The following is a 12,376-nucleotide window of genomic DNA, read 5'->3' on the forward strand; positions in this document are numbered from 1 at the left end:
TGTAATATTTTAATTTCTCAATAAAGATTCCGATGGCGCCGTTGACAAAATTCGTACCTTATAAACGTCGACGATTAGCTTCAGCCACCGGGAAAAGAAGTAGTGTACAATGTAGTGTGTTAACGAAGAATCATTTGTAACTGAATAATTATACCTCGAGAAGATTATACCTGAGTAATTATATTTATTCTTATTTTCTTCCCCTTTATTTCATTTGAATAGATTTTTGTATTCAAAGAGCGAGGTATGATTATTTCAGACGGGTTAATTTGTTTTTATATATGTCAAAAGAATGAAAGGAGATGACGATGAATCGGTGACAGGTAGAAAATTGTAATCTGTTGTATTTCCATGGTACTGTATACTTGATTATATTTTGTTCAATATTATTCATATTCTATCATGTAATTTGGGAATATACATACATATACATATATGAAAATATAGTGGTATACTTATCCCCTAATCTTTGTGATTTCTATGAAAATTTTATGATTCATTGTCACTTGTATGAAGGATGGAAATATAAAAAATTGATAAAATTATTAATAATATTTACAAAGAAAAAGTGAGCTGTTGGATATACAGGGTGGTTGGTAACTGGTAAAAAAAAGAAGTCGAAAATACACAAATTTTTCATTTGAGGCTTTGTTTTCGAGAAAATCGACTTTGAATTTTCGCTCGGTACGCGTGCACTTTATCACGTTTCGTTATAACGGATTTTATTGTAGATTGTGTTTCGATTGACGTTATGTTGATAAACCGTTCCAATATGTTGCACGCGTTGCACGCATACCGATCAAAAATTCAAAGTCGATTTTCTCGAAAATAAAGTCTCAGACGAAAAATGTTTATTCTATATTTTCGACTTCTTTTTTCGAGTAGAATCACCAATTTTCCGCTTGTACTATCAATTACCAACCAGCCTGTATGACAAAATTCTATTTTAAACACCAAATTCGCCACGATTGGCTATTTTGTTTACGAAATTAAACGAATTTAATAAATGAAATGGCAAGGAAGGAACTACAAGTGACCGTCAAACTATTTTTATGCTTGAAAAGTAATTCGCAAAGTAATATAAAATAATACTACTGATTTGTGTCTCTTTCAGAATTTTTTCTTAATCTCTTGTTTTTTTTCCTTCAAATTTATTATTTATTATTTATTAGGTGTCACGAAAACCGATTAAATATTAAATATCTTAAATATAGATTGAAATGAAAGCTTGTCAGTTCTCGTTCAATTGTCACTTCAAAGTTGTTAGTTCAAAGGTTCTCGTACATCATAAAGCAAGGGACCAAATCTTTAACTTATTACAAATTAAACCTTTTATTGTAATTACGAAAATTATGAAAGTACCAAGCGAAACAAGTAGGGAACATGAACTGCTCAACGAACCAAAGAACGGCTCAGTGACAAAATTAATACAGTAAGGATCGCAAATATTACAACATTACACTCTTACATCACATAATAGTTCTCTGTACAAAAGATATATAGCGAACCGACTTTTCACAACGATAAGAATCAACAGAACCAATTAAGACCAGGCGAAACTCTCATAAGACAACAATATCAGAGGGATCAAATCAGCGATTTTAATCTATGTTACAAATTATAGTTATCAAGAATAATTGCTCTTTTCACGAAAATTATGCTGATGACACACTCACAATGCATTTTATATTTGGTAATCGGATGTGCTCGTGGCCATCAGGAGTATAAAGACGACGTTTTTAGAAAATGACAGTGCTGTCGGGTTTTAAAAGCTTTTATTTTTTTATTCATCATTACGAAGATTGTGATGGAAGAACGTAATGGGGTAAAATCTGACGATTCCTTAATGAAGAATGCTTAAAGAGATTCTATAGAAAACGGTGATCGTTTCGTTGGGTAGTTCATTCGAATTTTGATCAGGATTATTGAGATAGAAGGGTCGAGAGCTTGGTGGAATATCAACTTTGACGCTTCAACGCTTCATCTCTTTTCAAGCTCACCAGTCACGAACCATGGTTCACTGAATATATCTTTTTGGAAAATCCTTTTTGGATTTTCGTACGAGAAACATGGTATGTTTGACAAGGGATTTTCTTTTGAGGCAATTTAGAGTGACAAAAAGGTCTTTCTGTTAGGTAGCTTGTCGATAAAAATGTTTTATTAATAACGTAAATGGAACGAGTAGTTACGAATTTAAATAGAATATGACCAAATGGAATATATATCTTCTCTTCGACTTTCATAAGCTGAAAGCCCCGTATCTAAATTTTATCTTATTTATTTGAAGCAAAAAGTATGTTCTTTTATCTTCTTTTAGTTGTAACATTCACTATACTATGCTTTGTTTATATGCTAAAGCTCATATTTTATGAGTTAAGGAATAAATTAGATATGGGGAGACTATATTGTTAGATTGTTAAATGTAACTAAATTGAACTCATAGTTTATTAAAAACTGTGGGATAAATACGTATAAATGTTGTAGTCGTTGTAATCTATTATTGTGCTATTATAGGTATACGTGTGTACTATAGAAGGACCACCCTATTAGATACTGACAGCTTTCTTCTAACTTAATCTTTCCATAGAATCTTATAATCTTTTTCCTCTCATTGTCTCCGAATAAGAAGTGTGTAATAAATGTTCGAATTTCGGTGTGTTGAGAAAGCTGCTCGGTTAAGTTTCTGACTACAGAAATGGTCTTTTTGTATCAGAAAGAACGAAAATAAATGTTCGGCAACGAGTTTTTTTTTTTAAGATTTTTATTTTTACGTATCAAGTATAGGGAAGAAGTAGTGATCTCTCTTTTATCGATGAAATCATGTTAGGCGGACGTAGTAAATGGCTTCTGCAGTATCACGGAACTATTCGTATTACTCGATTAACTGAGTTCCCCTGAGTCAGTGGTTCTCAATTCTTGAAGCGTTTATTTATCGATTAGGGAATAGTTCTAAATCTTTTTCGACTTTCTGCAAAGAATTCTCAAACTGAATATTTAAGACAGCATTTAATGAATTCAAATTGAAACACCTTATTTTATTACGTAATATTAAAATAACATACTACAAGGAATGTAAGTAATTTGGTATTTCTCTATGCCAATTTCCTTAAAATTTGCATAAAATTTAAATGTATCTTTTGTTACTAATCTAAAAATTATTACTGTTTCCAATAATATAAGAAATAATACCTTAAAAATCGCTCAATAAATACGCAAAATACTTTGAAGGTAACCGAGCCAAATAAATAAATAAATAAATAAAAAACAAATAAATAAATTTAATAGTAAACACGTAGGTGAAACACTTGCTGAAATTTGCATCACTCGACACGAGCGAACCGTTCGGAAGGAAAACGTGTTTAGCCCCCAAGGCGGTGGAATTGGGATCACTTAATTAACTCCGTTTGAATCTATCTTGAATTAATTCTCGTTTAACGACCTGTGCGTATTCAACATCATAATATTTCCGACCATATCGTTCCCAGAAGATGAAACAGCACGATAAAACAGATGTGAATACCTATCACGAGCGAAACAGAAATGCGAAGATCCTTTGGAACGACAATAATAAAATTGCATGCATAGGAACCATGGATGGAACACAAGACAAAGGTGTAGATGGTATTATAAGCTTTGAAACGAGCGTATAGGACGAGAGAAATTGATCAAAAAATTGAGTTGAGCCCATTGAAGTTAGGAAGAACATACTTTGATGTTTTGTTTAAAGGAGAGATATTGAGCTGTGCAAAAATTGTATAGGTTCTCTGAAGGTAAATAAGATTTTGTTGCTGAGTAAATAAACGAGATTTCAAGTTTCTCTTGAATATTGGAAATTTAAAGGTTTTGATGGTATTTTATCGTTATATTACTTCCAAATTTTAAAGGACCAAATCACATGGCTGATATTTTTAAAGTCTTTCTATATCTTTGAGAAAGTAAGATAAGGTTGATAGATAGTCGTTGTTGGTACTTAACCGAGTATGGTCATATAGTCGATTAAATGAAATTTCTATTATTTCAGATATATATCGTCAAATATATATGTCGGATTAGGGTCAGGATTATGGAGAGGGGCGTTTGATGAATTCTCATTACAATTAGCCATTGCCGTGATACAATAAAGAGTTTACTAGCACAGGCTTATCAACAAGATTAGGCACTCGTAGCACTAGTGATAATGATCTTAGGTTCGAAACGAATCCGCGGTCACGGGATGATAAACGTATGTTCTCGCACAGTTCAAGTCTAACTCTTTGTTAACTAGATGTGAGGTATTCACTGGTTGTAAGGTGGTACTGTCACTCGTCGATGAGATCGTACGAAAGAATGAATCTCCGTCTCGATGATGCCGTCGAGGAAAACTATAATGGGTGTGTCTAAGGACATGAGATCCCCGGATTCGTCAACGAAAGCTTTCGTTCCAAAGGTGAGGGAAATTAGCGCTGTTGTTAATTTGTCGATTTCCATATCGGCGTTTTGAAAGAGATGCTGGTCGCCCTTGAGGGGAGGTTGTTGACGGGGGGCATCGTTCGTGGAAGATAGGTTTCTCCTATCTTCCCGTAGTTGCAACAAAGTCTATTTGAAGGACTTCGCTTGACTAAATCTTAAGATCTATAGCGGGTCCTCACGTTAGCTAAACATACACCACAAAGGCATGCCGACACCCGGCGATCATCTTACCTGGAGGACAAAATCTGCGTGTGGCAGGCCGCGGGATAGAAACTATTGAAGTATTTACTGCCACGTGTCGCTACGACTATTTCTTTTAAGGAGAGGTATAGAGTTACTGTGTGCCTTTGTTAGATAAAACGTTCATCTCTTTGACCGCGGCTACGTTCGGCGATTGATTGTCGCCTCGAGCCCAAGCTCATGATCATAAATCTCGAATAATCGGAGCGGCATTTGTTTAATCTAAGTTACAACGTTACGGTATTCCCGCGAATCCAAGGAGGGGTTCCGGTGTTCTTTCATCTCCGACATAAATTATATATCAATGTTAATTCTTATCTGTGTTGGCGTAGTGAATAAACACATTGATGTTCGGTGTTTCAATTATCAGAATTATAATCGATGTTAAATGTATAGAGTGTCAAAAAATTATTTGTTGTAGCTGTGGAAGATGGAGATCTGTTAGAGAAAATGGATCATGAAATTGATCTTGAGTATAATTTTCAGGCAAAATTTTTTATTGCATCATAAAGTACTTATCACGAGAAACGAAAGTTTCAGAAAACCCCTGAATCGTAAATGATTCGTTCTTTTGAAAAAAGCTGTTTAAAATTTCTTATACTAATCCTTATACTAATTGTGTATACTAATTGTATTTAGTATATTATGTTATAAAGAATGGTTAATATAAGTATCAAAACAAATAGACAACAATTAATTAGATAACATCGTAATCCAGAATGATAAGCGAACAAAACGCAGTACTCAGACAGCAAACCCAACAAATCACAGTCATGCTACAACTAATTACAAACGTGCTAAGCAAAGAATAAAAAACGGACACTCTACAAATAGCAGCCTGGAACTCAAACGGCCTACAACAACGGGCCCTCGAAATTAAAACATTCATATACAGTAACAATATAGACATACTACTTGTCTCAGAAACACACTTCACTACAAACAGCTACTTGAAAATACCATACTACACCATATATGATACCAATCACCCCTCAGGAAAAGCTCACGGAGGGACAGCAGTGATAGTCAGAAACGATATCAAACATTATCTACACAGCCAAGTTAACAAAGAATATTTACAAGGAACTACTGTTACAGTTCAAACTAGCAGCAACTATTTCCAGTTGTCAGCAGTATATGTGCCTCCGCGACACAAAATAACATCACAAATGTGGGACAGTTCCGCCTGGGCAGGCGACCTAAACGGACGTGCGAAACAGTGCTCCAGTGAAAGTGCGGCAAGAGAGAAGAGAAAGGGACAAAGTTAACGCCAAAAATAGACAAAACGTGGAATCATGCAGATTCCACCAATAAAAATAATTAACTCCGGTGAAACATTTTTCATAAATAAAGCTACAGACTCTACATATGTAGAGAAAAATGATGATATTATGGAAACAACACAATCCGACGGGGAGCAAAACATACCAATACACCAGGAAGAAAGCTGGACGGTGGCAACCTCCAGCAAAAAACGGAAGGTAACCACGCTCGTGTCACGACCGGCATACTTCAAATCCGATGGACCGATGATGGAGATAGAGATGTGGCGGCCTTGGCGACAATGTATATCGCCGAAGTGCCTAATGAGTCATCTGTATCCTAACGGTCCTTCCACCGAACGTCCTAGAAGTGTGACAACGGTCACGTACGCCTACAGGGTAGTGGGGATATTAAGGGATGACAAACAAAGAAGAAACAGATGTTACCGAAAGTAAAATTGTAAGAGCTGCAGTCTTGGAAAGTCACGGCTGGAGCTCAGAACAAAATCGCAGTCAGTGTAAATTCAGAAATAAATTCTCTCGTTTTTTTTGTTATCTTAATTTTTTCTTTTCGTTCGAGCCTCCTGCTTTTTATTTTACGTGACATTTTTGGCGATCCTGCCAGGATAGTGAAAAGTGTTTGTTCGGAAACCAAAAGACATTCATCATCTACGGAAGATAGAATTATTTGGGACTACGGTCATCCGCAACAACGAAGTAACTATCACGAACCGAGTGAAGTGACAAAGGAAGGTAAACTGGATTCCTTCGTACGTTACCGTGAAAGAAAATCTAGCTTCAGTAGGCAAGACTCATCTTCGCCCGAAAGCAGGAAGATGTCTAAGACAAACGAATCTCAAACTTCTACCTCAACGGATCCAACGTTGCGAACAATATTGGATAGCATTCAAAAACAGCAAGAGAGTATTGCCCGTTTACAAGAGGATATATTACGTTTGTCTATGCAAAGTGACGAAACAAATAGATACTGGGTAACAGAATTCGGAAGTCTTGGGAGAACCGTCGCAGAGCTACGGACTGGGTTCGGATCCCTTGCGACCGATGATTCTGGTTCCATCATTACTGAAGGCAACGAAAGTGAATCGACGGCGATTAATCGCACCGGGAGTACGGTTAGGGCACGCGAACCGACCGGGTTAACGATTCCAGGCATCCCACCTGCGCACATCGACACCGAACAACCCGAGGTTGAAGAAAGAGGCTATTTTCCACCCGCTTTTTCCACTCTGCGAGTTAAGGATGCAATACGTTGTATTCCAATGCTCAACGGAGACGATGATGTAGGTGTGGAAGAATTTATCAAAGAAGTGAGCAGTATGAAAGATCGTTGCATGGAGCAAGATTTATTGCTAAAAGCAATAAAGGTAGAAAAAATAGTAGGAAAAGCAGCTCAAAGTATCCGCAACATCCCCATTGAGTGCTACAGTGATCTGTACAACGCACTGAGGAACAATGTGGCAGCTCAAGTGACTTCGGAAGAATATCGGGAACAATTAAAAGAGTTGAGACAGGGACGAGAAGAATCAGTGCAGAGTTTTAATATTCGGTTCAGAAGAATACTCAACCGTTTACTGTACGCAGTAACCAACGAGTACCCACAACCACTTCTACGCAAGCTAATGATCGAAGAAACTACAAAGAAGATTGTCCGTGTGTACCTAAAGGGACTCAGGTGCGACATAGGCCGAACATTATTAATCATTGAACCCGTGAATCTTGAAGAAGCTGAAAAGAAAGCAGCCGACTTAGAACGCTATTCACGAGAAGAACGGCAAGCCAATTGGTCAAGTAGTCGCTTGCCTTCCGCTAGTAATCGCCTCAACAATCAATCAATGCAGGTAAGACGATCTAATACACTATCTAGATCGCCTAACGCACTAGTAGCTCAGAAACCTACCACATTTGACCGAGTAGAGAATAGGCCACCCGCTGAACGCGCGCAAATGAAGTGTTTCAAATGCGGAAAGCTGGGACACATGGCCAACAAATGCCAAAATTTTCTACAACCGAGCCAATACGACCGACCACCCGCAAGAATTCAAGCAGTCCAAGAAAGGGACGAAACACGAGAAGTAACATCGAACCAGAGTATAGACGAACCGCGCGAAACATACGAGTCAACATCACCACAGGAAGATTACTCACAATACCTTTGTCAACCCGAACCACAGAGCGAGTATTTCTGGTCGACACAGGAGCAGGGATAAACCTAGTGAAACGTAACAAAACTGTCAACGCGATACAAATAGGGCCTAGACAAAAATTTTCTATGGGACGAGACAAATACGAAACGAACGAATACGTAACGAAACGAATTTTTGGACAAGACCACATCTTTCACATAGTACCGGATAACTTCCCAATCATCGAAGACGGAATCATTGGGCTACCATGTTTAGAGAAGTATAACTATTCAATATCCAATGACAGAATCCGACTAAATGACAAAACCATTTTATTTCAGAAACCAATACAATTAACTCCTGGAGAAAACAGAGTTCAAACAATCTATCTGGAAGGCAAACCAACTAAAGTATGTTTTATCAACACTGGTGAGCAAAACATTGAAATTTCTAATAATATTCAAAATTCCCATGATGTTTCCAACGTATCAAAACTAAAAAGCCTAGTGAGAACAGATCACATTGAAAAGCCAATCCGCGAATCCATAGAAAAGATTATTCTCCACTACGTTGACATCTTTAATTTAGAAACCGACCTTTTGCCCTGTACTAATTTAACCCAGCACACAATTTCATTAACCAAAGATAAAATCATTAACACACGATCGTATAGACCACCGGAATGTCATCGAGACGAAATTTCGCGACAAATAGGAGACATGTTAAAGAAAAATATTATAGAAGAATCAGATTCCCCTTATAACTCTCCGGTATGGGTAGTTCCGAAAAAATTAGACGCCTCAGGAAAACAGAAATGGAGGATAGTCATTGATTTTAGGAAAATAAATGAACTCACGGAACAAGACGCTTATCCTTTACCTGACATAGACGACATTTTGACACAACTAGGAAACGCGAAGTTCTTTTCGGCGCTTGATTTATCCTCAGGATTTCATCAAATTCCAATGAACGAGAAATCCAAAAAATATACCGCTTTTTCGACACCGCAAGGCCACTTTCAGTTCAATCGAATGCCATTCGGTCTTAAAAACGCACCCGCTACTTTTCAAAGATTAATGGACAGAGCCTTAACTGGACTTGTAGGAAAATATTGCCTTGTTTATTTGGACGACATAGTGATATTCGGAAAAACAATTCAAGAACATAATGAAAACCTCGCGATAGTATTTCAGAGGCTCAGAGAATTAGGACTTAAATTGCAACCGGATAAGTGCGAATTCGTAAAACCGGAACTAGAATACTTAGGCCACGTAGTTTCAGCCGAAGGAGTTAAACCAAACTCCAAGAAATTAGACGCTGTAAAAAACTTTCGATTACCCCGCAATGCCACGGACGTTAAATCATTCTTAGGTTTAGCAGGTTATTACCGCAAATTTATTCGGAATTTTTCTAAAATCGCGAAAAGCCTTACAGACTTAACAAAAAAGGACACACCATTCCATTGGACTGACAAACACCAGACTAGCTTTGATACTTTAAAGGACAAACTCTGTAATTCCCCAATACTAGCTTATCCGGACTTTAACAAAACCTTTACCCTAACCACCGACGCAAGTAACGAAGGACTAGGAGCAATACTGTCACAAGACGGTCATCCTTGCTGTTACATTTCAAGGACACTAAACCCACCCGAACGAAACTATACCACGACAGAAAAGGAACTCTTGGCCATCGTATGGGCCGTGAAAAGACTTAGGCAATACTTGTTAGGACGACGCTTCATTATTCGAACCGACCACCAAGCCCTTAAGTGGCTACACAATTGCAAAGACCCCTCTAGTCGACTGATTCGTTGGAGACTTAGACTCGAAGAATACAACTATGAAATCGAATACACAAAGGGTAAGGATAATACAGCTGCAGACGCCTTATCTAGGGTTCACGCGGTAACTCGCAACGAAATAGTTAATCTCGACCTATTAATTGACCACACTAATTCATTCAACGAATGGAAAAACAACAACGAAAACCCGAAACTCTTAGAAATTAAACCGAATGATCAAACATTTTACCAATTAACTCGAAACGATTTAGGAGAATACGACGAGACACTTTGGATCAGAAAACTTTACAAAATTCTTAAAAATACAACAAAAATCGGCATAGGAAATAACGATTTCACTGAATTAGAGAAAACACAGATTAAACTCATGCTAATATATTTCAACGACACATACAAGGAAATTACTTATGCGCCCAACCCCATCTTAAAACTAGACGAAAGCGAAATACTACAAGCAATAAAGGAAAACCATAACGACACCGTAGGACATTTAGGGATACAGAAAACGTATCAACGGATTAAGGATAAGTTCAAAATCCCCGGCCTTTTTGAAAGAGTAGAAAACTTCGTGAAGACATGCGACACATGTCAAAAGGAGAAACTAACACGTATCAGACCCAAAGAGTCCCCACAGATCTCAGACACACCACTTCACCCTAACGACAAAATCGCTATGGACATCATAGGACCGATGACGAAAACCAAACGCGGAAATCAATATATACTTTCAATTCACGACGAACTTACGAAATATCTGATCCTTGTTCCCCTTAAAACGCAACGAACTGAATCTATAATTAACGCGCTCATTGAGCACTATATTTACATATTTTCGGCACCAAAGACGATTCTGACAGATCAAGGACAAAATTTTGTTAGCGATTTAATGACGAAATTTGAAGAGGCCTTTAAAATTAAACACGTCAAAACAACTTCATTTCACCCACAGAGTAACGGATCCCTCGAAAGAACACATGCCTCGGTTAAAGATTTAATTCGTACTGCGTTACACGACAATGACAAAGAATGGGACGAAGTACTTAATTTCATTTGTTTAGGATACAACACTGCAAAACACGAAGGAACAGGATTCTCCCCCTTCGAATTGACTTTTGGGCGAAAAGCGAACCTACCTTCCGCAATATCCAAATTCCCCACATTTACCTATGACGATATGTACTCACTTTGGCAAAAACAGTTAAATAAATATTGGGAAACAGCTCACAAAACACTTATTCAAAATAAGCAACGCTACAAGCGAGACCAAGAAAGAAAGATTGTTAAAACTCAGACCGTGTTTAGGAAAGGAGACTTTGTTTTAATTCACAATGACCATAAAAGAGATAAGTTGGACATTGAATGGTTAGGACCCTATAGAATCAATGATGTGAAAACTCCTTACTACATTATATCTATCGACAATATTAAGAAAAAGATACATGGTAACCGATTGAAAACGTACTTTTTCCAGGATAATGCTGACCCTAGCACTAGTAACAATACCCTTGGTTAGTTGTCTTAAATTCACAGGATAGGAATTACGATTTATAAACAAATCCAACCAATTCTACTACGATCTTAGAGGACCAAGATCAATCTAAACTGGGGGGTATGTCACGACCGGCATACTTCAAATCCGATGGACCGATGATGGAGATAGAGATGTGGCGGCCTTGGCGACAATGTATATCGCCGAAGTGCCTAATGAGTCATCTGTATCCTAACGGTCCTTCCACCGAACGTCCTAGAAGTGTGACAACGGTCACGTACGCCTACAGGGTAGTGGGGATATTAAGGGATGACAAACAAAGAAGAAACAGATGTTACCGAAAGTAAAATTGTAAGAGCTGCAGTCTTGGAAAGTCACGGCTGGAGCTCAGAACAAAATCGCAGTCAGTGTAAATTCAGAAATAAATTCTCTCGTTTTTTTTGTTATCTTAATTTTTTCTTTTCGTTCGAGCCTCCTGCTTTTTATTTTACGTGACACTCGCAAGCGCGAGGAAAATTGATACATATGAAAAAAAACAATGGCTACAAGATATCAAACTGCACAATCCATTCAGCGCACTGCCAGAAGAGGCAGCAACGGACCCAACGGAAAGTCCGACAAACCGTACACCCAAACCACCACCGATATACGTAGACGCAAAAATAATTGACCCCCTCATCGAACTACTAAACAACTTCGCAGGGAAAGACAACTATATCATCAAACAGATAAAAATAGACCAGGTTAAAGTGCAAACCAACACCCCAGAAACATTCAGAAAAATTACAAGATCACTAAAGGAAAAAAATGCAGCATATCACACTTTTCAGCTCAAAACCGACAAAAGCTACAAAGCAGTAATCAGGGGACTACACCCAAAAACAAATACTGGAAAAATAAGTGAAGAACTGGCAAAAATCGGACACCAGGTAAGGTCAATAAATAACATAAACAAATACGATACCAAACAACCACTACCGCTATTCCT

General features: G+C 37.6%; 1 long non-coding RNA gene across 1 annotated transcript; it reads right to left on the reverse strand.

The window, feature by feature from the left end:
- Window positions 1-11,293: 11,293 nt before the first annotated feature.
- Window positions 11,294-11,879, reverse strand: LOC126927810 (uncharacterized). Its single transcript, XR_007715913.1, has 2 exons — window positions 11,727-11,879; window positions 11,294-11,643 (listed from the first exon to the last, which is right to left on the reverse strand). It is a non-coding gene; the product is annotated as an uncharacterized LOC126927810 (long non-coding RNA).
- Between the last annotated feature and the right edge of the window lie 497 nt (window positions 11,880-12,376).

The sequence above is a fragment of the Bombus affinis genome, unplaced genomic scaffold, assembly GCF_024516045.1.
Source record: "Bombus affinis isolate iyBomAffi1 unplaced genomic scaffold, iyBomAffi1.2 ctg00000219.1, whole genome shotgun sequence".
NCBI classification, from domain to species: domain Eukaryota; kingdom Metazoa; phylum Arthropoda; class Insecta; order Hymenoptera; family Apidae; genus Bombus; species Bombus affinis.